At 41.6% G+C, this 18,417-nt stretch overlaps 1 pseudogene; it reads left to right on the top strand.

The window, feature by feature from the left end:
- Positions 1 to 387: 387 nt before the first annotated feature.
- Positions 388 to 18,417, top strand: part of LOC119563570 — a 28,668-nt pseudogene continuing 10,638 nt past the window's right edge.

The following is an 18,417-nucleotide window of genomic DNA, read 5'->3' as shown; positions in this document are numbered from 1 at the left end:
TGATCCCGGTTAGACTCCTATCTGAGAACAGAGATGGGCTGGGCTTTCACCTTCAGACCTTACAGCAATAAAGACACACTGGCTTCACCAGAAATTCCAATTAGCAGTACAAAGGTTGCTTATTACTTAAGTAATTAAAAGGTGAGTTTCTATTTGGAGGATGAGATGGAAAATATAATAAGGATTATTATGACAGTATTGAGCAGTTCTCCAGGAGCAGGAAGCAGAGCCTCTTTGAAATTGTCATTGTCATTGCCTTCAGCCAGATTGGGGTACTTGGAAATCTGAGTCTTTAGGAGAGGATCCTTATCTCCAAACCGTAATGAAGGTGTGGTAGGGACTGAAATCACTAGCATTCCAGTTACCTTTCTACTTTTGCTTTCTATCTTGGTGAAGGAGTCGAGAGAGACACATTTCACTTCAGTGTCACACAAAGAATAATCACCATTTCTGCAAAAATATGGAAGGAAAGACTGAAATTCAGCTCTTTGTCTCTGTAATTTCTTATTAAGAACTAATTTTGCAGCCTCATAACTGAAATAGTCATTGACAATGTAAACTAACTAGAGGAAAATGGATGAGGATTTTAGAAAATCTTGGAATACCAGGAAGATTTCAAAACTGTTCCAAAGGATTCATCAGGTAGGTGAGCTTCTGTCACTTGAATACCATCTCCATTGCTCTTTGCTATCTCCTAGTATTTATTCCTGACTTTGGGTGAATTATTAACTGCAAAATAATCAAATAATCCCAGGATAAATGTGTCTTACTCTGAATATAAACTTTGCTTTTGAACTATATATTCAAAATGATATATGATCTATTTTTGGCTCTCCTTTGATTGTAATTTAACACCAGACTACTGTGGTTATTTGATTTAAGAATTTATTTCTTTGCTCTTATATTTTATTCACGAGAACTGGACCTGATCCTGCTCTCAATGCAGCCAAAGGGAGATTTGCTATGAATTAACTTATTGTATATTTCTGTTTTGTAAAGTAAGTTACAAACTCATGCAAATCCAACTTTATAGGGGAGCATCTTTCTCTGTCATCCCTGTTATTTAATAGCTCTGGTTGTGGGAATGAATCATTTTGCCTGTGATATGTTGAAAGAAAAGAAATGTGTAAAAATGAATCAAGAATCTCTCTCTCTCACACACACACACTCTTTCTCATTCCTTAAAACTTTTTTGTCCATTGATGCAATCATTGCCAACTTTTATACTGATCTGACTTTTTTTTAATGTGGATTTTGTAGAGATGGAACAAAATCATACTCATAAAGGAAACACATTCTCAACTTTAATTGAATAGCTGTTCTAACACCATAATATGAAAGAGTTCATTTAACAATGTATTTATTCCTTTTTTATTTACTGTGTCCTCTTTATGTTTGACTTTAATGATTTAATGTAAATCAGTGTTATGCTCAGTATGATAAGTTTTTTTTCCTCCTTCTTCCTGTTGTCTAGATCAAGTTACAGTGAAGATGAAGGTTCTCTCATTCTGCCACAGCTCCCGAGCCAGCTCCCCTCTGCCTGGTTTTATTGTTTTCTTCCTTACTTTTTATGTTCACAAGATGGAATAAGGTAGGAATGGGCCCTGTGGCTGCTGTTCCTTAGAGGATTTATTTAGGCCCCTGAAGTGTCTTAACAACATGCTTAACTCAAAGCTAACTTCTCACAGTGTGTAAACTTAACCACACAGCAAGATCAGCACCTTCAGTATTCATTGTTTGCTCTGATTGTGTTGCTGCTGGGTTATTTTATTTGCTCCTGGGACAGTGTACAGGTCTGTTTCTTCATGCAAGTATTTTTAAAACAGTGGCAAGGATGCCCAAAGCATTGGATGGACACTTATTGAAGAGTTTAATAATAACAATAATAATAAAAAAATTAACTTAGTGGGTTTCAGATGCAAAAAAGATCAGAGCCATAGTTTGAGACTCACATGTGCACAAAAACATAAGAAGAACCAGAATATATTGATGTCATATCACTTTTGTATTGGGCCTGTTAGCTAATACATATATGTCAGGTGTAGTATACACCATATTATTAGATATTATGTACATGGTAGTAAAAATCCAACAATAGGCTATAGCAATAGGCCTATGTCTCAGGAACACAGTTACAAGTGAAAAAGCGCTTTATACATTACCTAAGATCCAGCCCTCCAGTTCCTTAACTTGTCTTTCTGTACCTTCCTTGTCTCTGTTTTGGACACCACATTCCAAACCAGGTGGCTGTAGAGGTACATCCCAGCCAGTGCTAGGATACACCATTCATGTATCTTGGCTTTCATAGGCTTTGATAGGCTTCCCTTTTTCTATTGTGAACGCTAACTACAGCTTTGAAAAGTTTTGTGGGATACTTGATACTGGTGAACAGAATTGTGGGAAGAGCATATTACATTCAGTTAACTTAACTTCCCAACACCTTTACATATATATATCATAGAATCATGGAACAGCAGGGTTGGAAGGGATCTCAGAAGGTCATCTAGTCCAACCCCCTGCTCAAAGCAGGACCAATCCCCAAATAAATCATCCCAGCCAGGGCCTTGTCAAGCCTGACCTTAAAAACCTCTAAGGAAGGAGATTCCACCACTTCCTTAGGTAACCCATTCCAGTGCTTCACCACCCTCCTAGTGAAAAAGTTTTTCCTAATATCCAACTTAAACCTCCCCCACTGCAACTTGAGACCATTACTCCATGTTCTGTCATCTGGTACCACTGAGAAGAGTCTAGATCCATCCTCTTTGGAACCCCCTTTCAGGTAGTTGAAAGCAGCTATCAAATCCCCCCTCAGTCTTCTCTTCTGCACACTAAATAATCCCAGTTCCCTCAGTCTCTCCTCATAAGTCATGTGCTCCTGCCCCCTAACCATTTTTGTTGCCCTACACTGGATTCTTTCCAATATTTCCACATCCTTCTTGTAGTGTGGGGCCCAAAACTGAACACAGTATTCCAGATGAGGCCTCACCAATGCCGAATAGAGGGGAATGATCATGTCCTTCGTTCTGCTGGCAATGCTCCTACTTATACAGCCCAAAATGCTGTTAGCCTTCTTGGCAACAAGGGCACACTGTTGACTCATATCCAGCTTCTCATCCACTGTAACCCCTAGGTCCTTTTCTGCAGAACTGCTGCCTAGCCACTCGGTCCCTAGTTTGTAGCAGTGCATGGGATTCTTCTGTCCGAAGTGCAGGACTCTGCACTTGTCCTTGTTGAACCTCATCAGATGTCTTTTGGCCCAATCCTCTAATTTGTCTAGGGCCCTCTGTATCCTATCCCTACCCTCCAGCGTATCTACCACTCCTCCCACTTTAGTGTCATCTGCAAACTTGCTGAGGGTGCAATCCACGCCATCCTCCAGATCTTTAATGAAGATACTGAACAAAACCGGCCCCAAGACTGATGCTTGGGGCACTACGCTTGATACTGGCTGCCAGCTAGACATGGAGCCATTGATCACTACCCGTTGAGCCTGACGATCTAGCCAGCTTTCTATCCACTTTATAGTCCATTCATCCAGACCGTACTTCTTTAACTTGCTGTCAAGAATGCTGTGGGAGACCATATCAAAAGCTTTGCTAAAGTCAAGGAATAACATGTCCACTACTTTCCGCTCATCCACAGACCCTCATCTCATCACAGAAGGCAATTAGATTAGTCAGGCATGACTTGCCCTTGGTGAATCCATGCTGACTGTTCCTGATCATTTTCCTCTCCTCTAAGTGCTTCAAAATTGATTCCTTGAGGACCTGTTCCATGATTTTTCCAGGGATTGAGGTGAGGCTGACTGGCCTGTAGTTCCCCGGATCCTCCTTCTTCCCTTTTTTAAAGATGGGCACTACATTCGCCTTTTTCCAGTCATCCGGGACTTCCCCCGATCGCCATGAGTTTTCAAAGATAATGGCCAATGGCTCTGCAATCATATCTGCCAACTCCTTTAGCACCCTTGGATGCAGTGCATCCGGCCCCATGGACTTGTGCTCGTCCAGCTTTTCTAAATAGTCCCGAACCACTTCTTTCTCCATAGAGGGCTGGCCACCTCCTTCCCATACTGTGCCACCCAGTGCAGTAGTCTGGGAACTGACCTTGTTCGTGAAGACAGAGGCAAAAAAAGCATTGAGTACATTAGCTTTTTCCACATCCTCTATCACTAGGTTTCTTCCCCCATTCAGTAAGGGGCCCACACTTTCCTTGGCCTTCTTCTTGTTGCTAACACACCTGAAGAACTTTTTGTTACTCTTAACATCTCTTGCTAGCTGCAACTCCAAGTGTGATTTGGCCTTCCTGATTTCACTCCTGCATGCCTGAGGAATATTTTTATACGCCTCCCTGGTCATTTGTCCAATCTTCCACTTCTTGTAAGCTTCTTTTTTGTGTTTAAGATCAGCAAGGATTTCACTGTTAAGCCAAGCTGGGTGCCTGCCATATTTACTATTCTTTCTACACATCGGGATGGTTTGTCCCTGTAACCTCAATAAGGATTCTTTAAAATACAGTCAGCTCTCCTGAACTCCTTTCCCCCTCATGTTATTCTCCCAGGGGATCCTGCCCATCAGTTCCCTGAGGGAGTCAAAGTCTGCTTTTCTGAAGTCCAGGGTCCGTATTCTGCTGCCCTCCTGTCGTCCTTGTTTCAGGATCCTGAACTCGACCATCTCATGGTCACTGCTTCCCAGGTTCCCATCCACTTTTGCTTCCCCTACTAATTCTTCCCTGTTGGTGAGCAGCAGGTCAAGAAGAGCTCTATCCCTAGTTGGTTCCTCCAGCACTTGCACCAGGAAATTGTCCCCTACACTTTCCAAAAACTTCCTGGATTGTCTGTGCCCTGCTGTATTGCTCTCCCAGCAGATATCAGGGTGATTGAAGTCCCCCATGAGAACCAGGGCCTGTGATCTCGTAACTTGTGTTAGTTGCCTGAAGAAAGCCTCTTCAGGCAACTAACAGAAGTTTGCCTAAAGACAAAACAGTACACTACGAAAAGGAGATGTACATATCCTCCTTCCAAAAATCAATTCCTATCTTGTAGCATGCACACCTTTGAGGTGTATTTTTGAGGCTGTTTTGTCTTTAGGCAATACATTTGGCTAAGTTTGGTTATTTGCTTTCTTGATCATGCGACGTATTGAACCATAAAAATCCAACAATAGGCTATAGAAATAGACCTATGTCTCAGGAACACCTGGGTGAAAGAACACCAAATATGGCCCACTAACCCTACCCTTATTCCTGTTGAGGCCCAGAAAATTTCAGGGCAATATCAGAAAGCATGTCAATTTGCGAGCACTTAGAAAAGCAGGCTGTTGCATAGTAAGCTTGTCTCAACTGTACACTATGTCCATTCCCACTTCTCTGCCTCTGTTTCTCTGATGTGTGACTCTGCCATGGATGGAACACACCTGTCTTCAGCTCCTACCCCATGTCAGCACTGCATCCCAGTGCCGTGCACTGAATCTACCTATTATCAGCTCCCCTCTCTGTCCAGTGCTACATGCCTGTGCCATGTGCCAAGCTTGCCTGTTATCAGTTCCATGCCCCATCTCAGAGCTGTGTGCCTGTGCCATACACTGAGGCTGTGTGTTCTTATAACAGAGCCCCAGTCCCTCTGCACATAAGCGCTGCTCTCTCTTAAGTATTCAGGCTGAAATTTTCCATGCCGGGTGTCTGCCTCTAGGTGAAATATTTGGAATGTTTGTATTAAATAGCACCTGTTGGTTGTGCCCTTCATATCAAATTCCCACTTTCCTCTCACCTTATTTTCTTTTTTTCCTGGTTCGTTTTCCAGCCCAGTTCACACTGATTGGATCTAGTGATCCTGTCACTGCCATCCTGGGTCAGCAAATTGTGTTACCCTGTCACCTGTCCCCCCGGATGAGTGCTGTAAACTTGGAGGTGAGATGGTTCCGATCCGAGTTTTCTTCCGTGGTGCACCTGTATCGTGATCGAAAGGATCAGTATGAAATGCAGATACTAGAATTTCAGGGAAGGACGGAGCTTTTGAAAGCTGGACTCTTAGATGGAAATGTTCCCTTGAGGATTCTCAATATCAGACGCTCTGATGAAGGACAATACCGCTGTTTTGTTCAAGATGATACATTTTATGAAGAAACTGTATTGGAACTGCAGGTAGCAGGTCAGTGGTTTGTGTCTGTATTAGCTTTGTGTGGGCTGCAGGCTTTATTCTTCCCTATTACAATAACACTGACTCCCTTCTTGAGAATTATTTTAGAATAACACAGTGCATCTATATTTCAGTGAACAGACACTTTTATACTTGGGAAAATATGCTGAAAAATTTCCCAATATGTTATTACAAATATTTTAAGGATGTCCAAGGCACTTTGTTGCCCAAAGACATTCTTGATTGACTCCCAAAGAGGTCCTTAGTTAGGAGGGAAAGGACTTCTGTACAAATATGGCCTTCCAGTTGCTCCGAAGTCATTTCTAAGATGTGCAGCTAAGGTGGGACTGCCAGACTTTTGTAGCCTTCTTAGGGATTCACTGTTGGTTGTTACTTTGGTGTGTAGTCAAAATCAAATGAAGCCTTCTTATTAGCTGAGACCATATTATAGTGGTGCTGGTGGTAAGAAAGTTATGTATTTACGGCTCTTAGATAAAGCAGAGCATTTGTCCCCTGCTGCTTTGACACTGCACCCAAGAAGCCAGTCAGATTTTTTTAAATGAATATATTCATCCAATGCACTAATGACCAGATTTTCAAAGAGTTCAGATCCCATTTAAGTATCTAAATGAATTGGTCATATCTCCAAAGGTGCTCAGCACTCAGTTACTCCTGTGTAGAGATGACAATATTTCCCACTGGCTCAATGACATTATTTTAAATATTTGTTCACATGTTTTCCTGTGTCCATGACTATTGGGATTTCAGAGATTTCAGTATTGGTTATACCTTCTACTGATAACCTACATGAATAAGTGCTTTCTAGTGTGAGTAAGGGATCCACAATCTATCCATCATCCCTTATGCTTTATAAATTAACTTATGGAAATAACATATTTATGTATTTTCCCCTTAGGTCTAGGCTCTGCTCCTCTCATCTCTGTTGAGGGTCACCAGGATGGAGGGATCCGGGTGGTTTGTCAATCGGCTGGTTGGTACCCTGAGCCCAAGGTGCTATGGAGAGATCTCAGTGGGCGGCATTTACCGCCACTCTCTGAAACAACATCCCAAGGGGATAACGGTCTGTTTGAAACACAAACTGCTATCATTGTAAAAGAACATTCAAACCAAAACTTATCCTGTTGCATCAGGAACACCATTCTCAATCAAGACAAGGAATCAGCAGTTTATATAGCAGGTGAGTAACCATCCAAACCTCACACTGAGCTCACCACCACCAGAAACAAAATACAACATAGGAAACAAAGAACTGAAGCATCTGTGGTGGATATTTCATAATCTACATACAAACAAAAAAGATGGGAGGCTGGTATCTTTACAGGGTCACGGTTCAGGCAATTTGATTACCTTAATTGTGAATATTCAGATTATCAAAGGCTTAGGCTGCACATAAATTCAATCTTTAAGATGGCTTTCCTGATATTCTAACAAACAAACACACAAACAAAAAACCTCCAGTGTTTTTGAGAAGAAATAGTCACTCAATCCACTTATACAGTATGTTTCTGCAGCCTTTAATTCACCTGAATGATTTTTTTGAATGTGGTAAATTTTGTACTGTGGCTTGTTTGTGATCATTTCACTTCACCTACTCATTGTTGGATGGTTGGTGAAGGTTGGTGGTGATTGGACGTTTAGCATAGTAAATAATGAGGTAGGATCAGAAGAGGCTAAAATAGGGAAAGAATAAGTTAAAAATTACTTAGACAAATTAGATGTCTTCAAGTCACCAAAGCCTGGTGAAATGCATCCTAGAATACTCAAGGAGCTGACTGAAGAGATATCTGAGCCATTTGCAATTATCTTTGAAAAGTCATGGAAGAATGGAGAGATTCCAGAAGACTGGAAAAGGGCAAATATAGTCCCCATCTATAAAAAGGGAAATAAGGACAACCCGGGGAATTACAGACAAGTCAGCTTAACTTCTGTACAAGGAAAGATAATGGAGCAAATAATTAAGCAATCAATTTGCAAACACCTAGAAGATAATAAGGTGATAAGTGACAGTCAGCATGGATTTGTTAAAAACAAATTGTGTCAAACCAACCTGATAGCTTTCTTTGACAGGGAACAAGCCTTGTGATGGGGGGAAGCGGTAGACGTAGTATATCTTGACTTAAGTAAAATTTCTGATACTGTCTCACATGATCGTCTCATAAATAAATCAGGGAAATGCAACCTAGATGGAGCTACAATAAGGTGGGTGCATAACTGGTTGGAAAATCGTTCCCAGAGAGTGGTTATCAGTGGTTCACAGTCATGCTGGAAGGGCATAACGAGTGGGTTCCTGCAGGGATCGGTTCTGGGTCCGGTTCTATTCAATATCTTCATCAATGATTTAGATAATGGCATAGAGAGTACACTTTATAAAGTTTGCAGATGATAACAAGCTGGGAGGGCTTGCAAGAGCTTTGGAGGATAGGATTAAAATTCAAAATGATCTGGACAAACTGGAGAAATGGTCTGAAGGAAATAGGATGAAATTCAATAAGGGAAAATGCAGAGTACTCCACTTAGGAAGGAACAATCAGTTGCACACATACAAAATGGGAAATGACTGCCTAGGAAGGAGTACTGCAGAAAGGGATCTGGGGGTCATAGTGGACCACAAGCTAAATATGAGTCAACAGTGTAACGCTGTTACAAAAAAAGCAAACTTCACTATGGGATGCATTAGCAGGAATGTTACAGCTTACATAAGCAAGACAGGAGAAGTAATTCTTTTGCTATACTCTGCACTGATTTGGCCTCAGCTGGAGTATTGTGTTCAGTTCTGGGTGCCACATTTCAGGAAAGATGTGGACAAATTGGAGGAAGTCCAGAGAAGAGCAACAAAAATTATTAAAGGTCAAGAAAACAAGACCTATGAGGGAAGATTGAAAAAACTGGGTTTGTTTAGTGTGGAAAAGAGAAGACAGAGGGGGGACATGATAATAGTTTTCAAGTACGTAAAAGGTTGTTACCAGGAGGAGGGAGAAAAATTGTTTTTCTTACCTCCGAGGATAGGACAAGTAGGAATGGGATTAAATTGCAGCAAGGGAGGTTTAGGTTGAACGTTAGGAAAAACTTCCTATCAGGGTGGTTAAGCACTGGAATAAATTGTCCTGAGAGGTTGTGCACTCTCCGAGGGAGATTGGAGATTTTTAAGAGCGGGTTAGCCAAACACCTGTCAGGGATGGTCTAGATAATACTTAGTCCTGCCATGAGTGCAGGAGACTGGACTTAGATGACATCTCAAGGTCACATACTGAGTCCTGCCATGAATGCAGGAGACTGGACTAGATGACCTCTCAAGGTCACTTCCAGTCCTATGAGTCTATGATTCTATGATTGTTTATTATTTATTGTGTGAAATTACACCTATTTCCTATTGTTATTTCTTTTGACAGTCCTTTAGACTTGAGCTTCTTAAGTCATTTTCATGCAGATTCACAAAGGGACTCACTTTGACCTTGTCTGCACACAAAAGTTGTACTGATTAGCCATTTAATTAGTTGATGCAAACTGTTTATCTAAACACTCGTATGTAAGTTTCAGAGTGCCCTATATTGATTTAGTTTAAGTCAATTCCTTACTGATTTAATCTAAATGGAGCTAGGGCACTGTTAAGCTAATTTAGGATTTAAGGTTTTATGCATCAATTTAGGGCTTGTCTTCACTGTGGGGGTAAATTGACCTAAATTACGCTACTCCAGCTACTTGAATAATGTAGCTGGAATCAACATAGGTTAAGCAGATTTAGCCTGGTGTCTTTGCTGCTCTCCGGTCAATTTCCCTTAATCTTCTCCCAGAGCTGGGGTACTGGGGTTGACCGGAGAGTGCTCTGCTGTCAATTTAGTGGGTCTTCCCTAGGCCCGCTAAATCAATCCCTGCTGCATCGATTGCAGCAGTGTCGATTTCCCCGTAGTGAAAACACTAGATACATTGGTGCAATCATCTTTAGAGTTCAACTACCGAACCAATTTAAGAATAATCACATGAAAGAGTTGCCCCAGTTTCATTAAATCAGAGCACAGACCATGTGCAGAGAAGACCATAGTTACATTTAAGAATTCCAGACTCGTTAGATGACTGAATCACTGTGAACCCAAGAACAGCAAAGAAAATTAATTAGTTTGCTGCACAAATATTTGGGGGAATTGTGATTATGATACTCCATAAATTTGGGGGTAATAGTGGATTTTTCAAAAATATTCGAATTAATCTGGCAATTTCTGAATGTTGCTGAATACTAAGGACCAAAATCTTTGCTGGTGTAACTCTGCTGAAGTCAATGAGGTTTTATGAGCAGAGTCTATGGCCCTCTGAATAGCAATGAATCAATTCAGGCCTGTTTTGTCAAGGATAAATCGGTGTTAAAGCTGCGTTGATTGAAGCCATTTTTAAAACCAGTTTTTTGTATAGTGTAGACATGGCCATTCTTTCATTCTTGTCTTGCACAAATCATGCTGGGCACTATTTATGAATTTGTTTGAGATAAAAACATCTGACTGTAGTTAACGCTTCCATTTAAGACAAGTTCTGGGTGTTTTGTTTTTCAGATTCCTTTTTCCCGAGGGTGAATCCCTGGATAGTGGCTCTGAGTGTGATCCTGGTGGTTTTGTTTGGTTTTATTGGCCTCACTGTTTATCTGTTCAAAATGAAAGGTAAATATCAGAGGGAAAAATATACTGTAAATAAAGGTTTTACACTAATAAGTAAATAAGGGCAATTTAGAGATTTAATATTAAAAGAACGTGTGATCTGCTTACCTTGTCCTATATAAAGAAGAAGAATGCATGTAAATGTATTGATAGAGGGTGGGGGCAAAGGTGTATGTGTGTGGGGAAAGAATAAAAGGGAGGAGAGTCTCAGGCAATAGAACTGAACCAGGGAATCGGATCACAGCAATTACATCTGTGTTCTGCTCAGTCCTCCATCTTCCCTTCCTGCCAGTTCTCAGAGGACTACCACTGTCTGTCTCTGGTCCCAGTTGAGACAAGGTTCTGCAAGGCCTAGCCTCTCATATTTATACTTCAAAACCCTTTTTTGCTAATAAAGTGCTGTGCACCTTGACATTATAGTGGTAGGCCCTATAGAAATGCCCCTGTGGTAAATCAGTAAATAAACATATTTCTTCCCCAGTTCAGAAAAAAATCATACTAATGATCACATAACTCAGACATAGCTGTCCATGCCCCAGGTTCATTTCATCCATAAAGAATATCTGCCCAATTTCCAAATAAATCAGACATGTCCCTCCATGCTTCTAATGAATTGTGAACCTATGCGATGTAGTCTTTTAACATTGTTTCATGAAGCAAGGAGATAATAATAAATTTATATTTATTTTTGTATTTTTAAGGGAAACTTACTGAAGAAGTTGGTAAGTTTCAATTTCCCTTTTTTCCACAAATACAAGTTTTGCCCACAGTCACACAATTGTATATGGGCTTGTAGGTTTCTCTGATTTATTTTTATTTCTGTGTGTTTGTCAGGCATGTGGGGGTTGCTGTATGTGTAATAGGCTGGACCATTTTAGGGCCCATTTGGATGTTTCAAGAGACCCTTTCCCTCAAAAATCCTTCCAGTTATGGGGTTAGGTCAGCATAGCTATACGTCTCAGGGGTGTAAGTTTTCAGTGCAGACCAGCCCTCAGTCGCAGAATCTTTCAGAAGAATACATAGAGGTCTGGCTTGTTAATGAAGGTATGATGAAGTGGGAATTTTCTTCAGTATTTTTATGACACCTATGTGTGCCTCAGTTTCCCCTATATGTGGCATTGTTACCCAGTAGTGGGGAAAGGACTATTTGCTCTCAGGGCAAGCTAAGAGATGTAAGTATGGGTGCTGCCTAGCTGTCTGCACCTTAGTGCTCATATCGATGGAGCTGTGACGGGGGCCTTATGTGTTGTGCCGGGACGCCCCCATTGGCCCAGTGCAGGGTTGGTATACCCTGTCACCCAGGAGTTGGGATTCCCTGTTAAGCAGATAATTGTAGCAAGGTGGGCTCCTGTCCCCTAGCGGGGCCGCTTAAACAAATCAAGCCCCGGAGCCTCCGAGTTGGGACCGACAGCCGCAAATGGGGTCCTGGCCCTCTGGGTGGGGTAGAACAACAATCAGTCTGTAGCCCCTAAGCCTCCTGGCTGGGGCAAGCAGTAGCAATTGGGGAATCAGACCCCTGGGCAGAACAACAGTTAGTCTGTAGCCCCTGGGCGGGGAAGGACAAACAAACAGTCGATGGTCCCTGAGTCTCCGGGCTGATCCCGAGAGCAAACAGCAGCCATGCCTAGTATCCCAGGATGTGTGGTAGGGGAACCCAGCCCGTCCCACTCCACTCTATGAAGCTGGGTACTTCCCCATTAAGGGTTTAGGCATCAGCTTCTACTACATCCCCTGGGTCACTTCCTACCACAAATTGCATCCCAGGCATCTCCTTGGCTGGTGGTGACCTGGCATCCCCATCAGTCTCTGCAGTCGGTGAGTTGTCTGCAGTGTAGTCCAGGTCTCTGGACTCTGCTGCCTGGAGCATCACTGGCACCTCTGGAGGAGCCTGCAGTACATGTCCTTCCTCCTCCTTCTCACCAGCCCTGTCTGAGCTGGGCTGCTTCCTTTTATTTGGCTTTTCCACCTGGAGCATGTGCCTCCTGGGCCCACAGTGATTGGTCCATCTTTGTTGGCCCAGTGCAGGGTTGGTACACCGCATCACAGGAGCATCTGAGAAAACAATGGCAAATCCAGTCACTAGGACATTGACGCCTAGCAACCAACAACCCAGAGGGAGATGAATTTCCCCACCTCTCAGCGGGGAAGCTGAGCAACTTTCCCCAGCTCAAGAACAAAGGACTGGAGAGATGTGAGGTGGGGGATAAGAGTTGGCTGCTGGAAGGAATTGGAGCTCTCACCTGTAGTCTGACCAAGGAGGTCAGATTGAGAGACTGACAGAGCTTGAACAATGGGGTTCACTACAGAATCTGGGCTCTGGGCTGACCAGAATGGTCTATGCTTTAAACCTTCAATTCTCTATGATAACCTAAGGACTTCCCATGCTGTATCCAGTTGACTAATACGCCCGACTGTTTTGATAACACTCTTTGAGTGCCACTGCAAATGCTTGGTGAGGTGCATTTATCCCTGAAGAGTGTGCAAGTCTCTACCAGGAGTCTCTCAGTTGGACTTGCTGAACAGCGCTCACAGTGTGATGCAGGAATGCTGAAGGCCCAAAGGTCCAGTCTAAGGAGGCGGTGAAGCCGTGTGGCTTACCCAGGAGGAAGGGAGAGATGCCTAGGGAGTCTGGCAGACTGAAGAGTCTAGAGACTGTTGCAAAACTGGGGGTGTAACACCAATCAAGTGAATCCATGACAGAAGTTTAAGAACAACTAGACCCCAGAACAGAGTTTATCTTCAACTACTCCCTGCTGCAGTCTTTCTGGTCTGAAGGGCCCTTGTGAGTGGCAGAGGTTCACAAGTTATCTTCCCACAGTGGCTCTGTTGCAAGAATCAGCAATCTCTGAGTTCCAGCAGACTTATTCCTGGTCGCCACTTCCTTACTGTGACAAACTCTCCCTTTTAAGCTCATTTCCTCCAAATGGAGCAGGCCCTGCAGGGATGCCTATTTAATACCACTGGAGCCCAGAGGAGTTTTTGTCTTTTCCTGGTTGGGATAGAGGTGTTCCCTATGACAGGGTGTGTTAATCTAGTTTTATAAAATTTGCGGTAAATCTAAATTAGTTAAACTTCACACCAAAATGTTATTTGGAGGGTGGGGGGAAGCAATAGAAAAAAGGAAGTTGAATAGAAATAATCATGCAGCCTTAACTTTGTATCGATGATAAAGAGAAGGAAAGCTTATAAACTTTTACATGTATTTCTATTTTTTTTTTTTTTTTAGGGAAACAAGTTCTAGAAATTAGTAAGTGTTATTATCCTTCCTCTGAAAATAAATTTTTCTGCAGAATTGGATCTTCATGTGGGAGTGTAATCCAGTCGTTGGTGGGTTAGGTGGCCTACTGGTTAGCACATTTAGTGCCGCTTCCCAGTGGGAAGGTCTTGCAGCCCAGACCCTCTTTTAATCAGAGGACCAGGTGGGCAGTGATAGGGGAGCCTGGGCCCGCCCACTTCCCCAGGCTCTAACCAATCGCCCTAGGACAGTCAACAGTGTCTGGCCCCCAGAGGTGTCCTCCAAGTAACCCTCCTGGATCATTTCCTACTCTCTGCTGTTCTCGCCCAGCTTCCAGTCCAAGATAGGATGAAAAGGAAAAGAAAAGGCAATCAAACCATCAGCCCCAACCAGGCTAAGCATACAGTCAGTCCCTCGGGGAGGCTGCTCCGGCACCCTTGTCAGGAGCCTTCAGAGTATGTCGGTCCTCCTCCCCAGCCTCTCCCTTCTGAGCTGGGTTGCTCCCTTTTCAGCCCTTTCTCCAATTGGAGCACGCTCTGCAGGGTTGGAGGGGTGGTGCTACCTGGGCCCAGTACTGTCCTTTCAACCCTTTAGGCCCAATGTGGGGTTTGTCTATCCCATCAGACACTCTCTCTCTCAGACCCTGGGCTGTGGTGTCCTGGGACTGGTTTATGTCCCCATGATCCCATGAAAACAAGTCCATATCTTTATTTTCTGTGCCTGAATGATGTACGACCTGAAGGCTATATGGCTTCATTGAGAGACACCAGTGCATAATGCCTGGATTATGGTCTGTCATTGAGTTCAGCCAGTGGAGTGGTGCATAGGAAATGATTGCCTAGGAAGGAGTACTGCGGAAAGGGATCTGGGGGTCATAGTGTACCACAAGCTAAATATGAGTCAACAGTGTAACACTATTGCAAAAAAAAGCAAGCATCACTCTGGGATGTATTAGCAGGAGTGTTACACCTTACATAAGCAAGACATGAGAAGTAATTCTTCCGCTCTACTCTGTGCTGATATGGCCTCAACTGGAGTACTCTGCCTAGTCCTGGGTGCCACATTTCAGGAAAGATGTGGACAAATCGGAGAAAGTCCAGAGAAGAGCAACAAAAATTATTAAAGGTCTAGAAAACATGACCTATGAGGGAAGATTGAAAAAACTGAGTTTGTTTTGTCTGGAGAAGAGAAGACTGAGAGGGGACATAACAATTTTCAAGTCCATAAAAGGTTGTTACAAGGAGGAGGGAGAAAAATTGTTTTCATTAACTTCTGAATATAGGACAAGAAGCAATGGGCTTAAATTGCAGCAAGGTCGGTTTAGGTTGGACATTAGGAAAAGCTTCCTAACTGTCAGGGTGGTTAAGCACTGCAATAAATTGCTGAGGGAGGTTGTGGAATCTCCAAGGGAGTTTTGGAGATTTTTAAGAGCAGGTTAGACAAACACCTGTCAAGGATGGTCCAGATAATACTTAGTCCTGCCATGAGTGCAGGAGGCTGGTCTAGATGACCTCTCAAGATCCCTTCCAATCCTAGGATTCTATGGTCAGTTACTAGGTGGAAGGGCTGCCCCCACAAATAATAGCGTAGGGCATCAATAGCTCATTTCACCCCCAGGGCCTCCTTCTCGATGACCGATTAGGCTACTTCATGTAGGAACAACTTCCTATTGAGCTAGAGGAGAGGGTGTTCTCCTCCAAATATCTTCAGACAGCACTGCTCCATGTCTCACATCTGACACATCTGTTTGGAGAATAAAGAGCTTTGAAAAGTCTGAGTGGTATAGTACTGGCACCTGGGTCAACGTGTCTTGTAGTGCCCTAAATGCTTTGTCACACCTTTTGGTCCAACAGACACTTTTGGGTGCAGTGTCCTTTACCAGGTCTGTCAAAGTTGCAGCCATGGTAGCAAAGTTTGGGATGAACCATTGATAGTATCCTGCTAATCCCCAAAATCACTAGATTTGCTTCTTTGTGAAAGGGACAGGGCAGTCCACTAGATCTTGGACTTTTTCCACCAATGGTCATAGCTGTCCTCACCCCCCCATGGATACCCTAGGTAAATGACTTCTTGGGTGGCTAACTGACACTTTGAGAGCCCGTAATACCACAGCAGCCTGCTTCATATGCTCCACCCAGCTCTCACCATAGATGAGGATATTGTCAATGTAGGTGGCTGAGTAGGACCTATGCAGCCACATCACTCTGTCCATCAGTGGCTGGAAAGTGGCAGAAGCCCCATGAAGTCCAAAGGACACGGATTTAAACTGATATAACTCATCACAGGGAGTTTGTTCATTTGCTATGTGGGTTGCTTTTAAATTCAATTTTTTTTGGTCATTATTAAAACTGTTTTTGTTTGATTGCCTTTTATTATTATTATTCTTTCGGGGTGAGGGTGTTAATGTAATTTTATAAAATGTGGTGAAAGACTAAACTGGATGAATTTCACAACAAAAGCTAAATTGAAAAAATCATAAGCGATAGAGTCATAGAGTTACAGAGTTTAAGACCAGAATTGTCCACCAGATCCTCTAGTGTGATCTCATTAAGAGGACATTGAATAGAAATAATCTCTCAGCTTTCACTGTTGTATTGATGATAAAGAGAAATAAAATATAAGAAAAGGGGAACTCCTAACAATATATATATTTATTTCTCTTTAATTTTTAGGCAAACGAGATATAGAAATTGGTAAGTGTCATTATCCTTCCTCTGACAAGACATTTTTTATACCGAGATTGGTTCCTCATGTGGGAGGTGGTTTAATTGTTATGGAGTTGTTTGTTTTTAAATTTAACTTTTACAATTTTGTTGCAGTATTAAAACTGTTTTTGTATGTTTGATTGCTAGGTTTTTTAAAATTATTATTATTATCCTTCTTTTGTGAGGGGGGCATGTTTTTAAATAAAACTTTAAACAATGTGGTGAAAGACTAAACTGGGTACATTTCACACCAAAAGCTAATTTGAAAAATAGATAAGAAATAGAGTAATAGAGTCACAGAGTTTAAAACTAGAAGGGAGCACCATATCCTCTAGTCTGATGTCTTGAAGAGGAGATTGAATTCTCTCAGCGTTAACTTTCGTATTGATAATAAAGAGAAATGAAACATAAGAAAAGGGAAACTCCTAACAAAAATATATATTTATTTCTCTTTAATTTTTAGACAAACGAGATAAAGAAATTGGTAAGTGTCATTATCTTACTCTGACAAGAAAGTTTTTGTACAAAATTGGATCCTCGTGGGAGTATGTTTAATTGTGGTGGAGGTGCTCGCTTTAAAATTTAACTTTTAAAATAGCTGCAATCTGAAAACTGTTTTTGTTTGTTTGCATGCTTTAGTATTAATTAATTATTAATTATTATTATGTGGGGGGTTGTTTTTTAATGTAACTTTATAAAATGTGGGGAAAGACTAAATTGGATAAACTTTGCACCAAAAAGCTAATTTAAAAAAAAATCAGTAAGAAATACAGAAATAGAGTCATGGAGTTTAAGACCAGAAAGGATCACTGGACCCTCTAGCCAGACCTCCTGAGAAGGAGGTTGAATAGAAATAATCTCTCAGCCTTAACTTTCATGTGGATGATAAAGAGAAATAAAACTTAAGAAAAGGGAATTTCAGACCAGAAGCTAATTTGAAAAATTGATAAGCAATACAGTCATAGAGTCACAGAGTTTAAGACAAGAGAGGATGACCAGATCCTCTAGTTTGACCTCCTTAAGAGGAGATGGAATAGAAATAATTATCTCTCAGCCTTAACTGTCATATTCATGATAAAGGGAATTAAACATAAGAAACGGGAAACAGCTAACAAACAATATGTGCATTTCTGTTTAATTTTTAGGCAAACGAGACATAGAAATTGGTAGGTGTCATTATCCTTCCTCTGACAAGAATTTTTTTGTACTAAATTGTACCCTCATATGGGAGTTTGTTTTATTATTGTGGCGTTGTTCACCTTTAAATTTAACTTTTAAAATTTTGTTACAATATTAAACCTGTTTTTGTTTGTTTGCTTGATTTGTATTATTATTCTTTTTTGGGGGGGCGGGGGGGTTGTTGAACTTTATAAAATGTGGGGAAAACTAAATTGGATAGATTTCACACCAAAATCTAATTTGAAAAATTGGTAAGCAATAGAGTCATAGTTCATAGAACTTAATACCAGAAGGGACCACTGGATCCTTGAGTCTGACGTCCTGAAGTGGAGGTTGAATTCTATCAGTCTTCGCTGTTGTATTGATGAAAAAGAGAAATAAAATATATGAAAAGGGAAATTCCTAACAAAAATATTTATTTTTGTTTAATTTTTAGACAAACAAAATAAAGAAATAAGTAAGTGTCATTATCCTTCCTCTGACAAGAAAATTTTTGTAAAA

Source organism: Chelonia mydas, chromosome 14 (assembly GCF_015237465.2).
Source record: "Chelonia mydas isolate rCheMyd1 chromosome 14, rCheMyd1.pri.v2, whole genome shotgun sequence".
NCBI lineage: Eukaryota > Metazoa > Chordata > Testudines > Cheloniidae > Chelonia > Chelonia mydas.
Note: the sequence above shows the minus strand (reverse complement) of the source record. Positions and strands in the feature narration are given on the sequence as shown.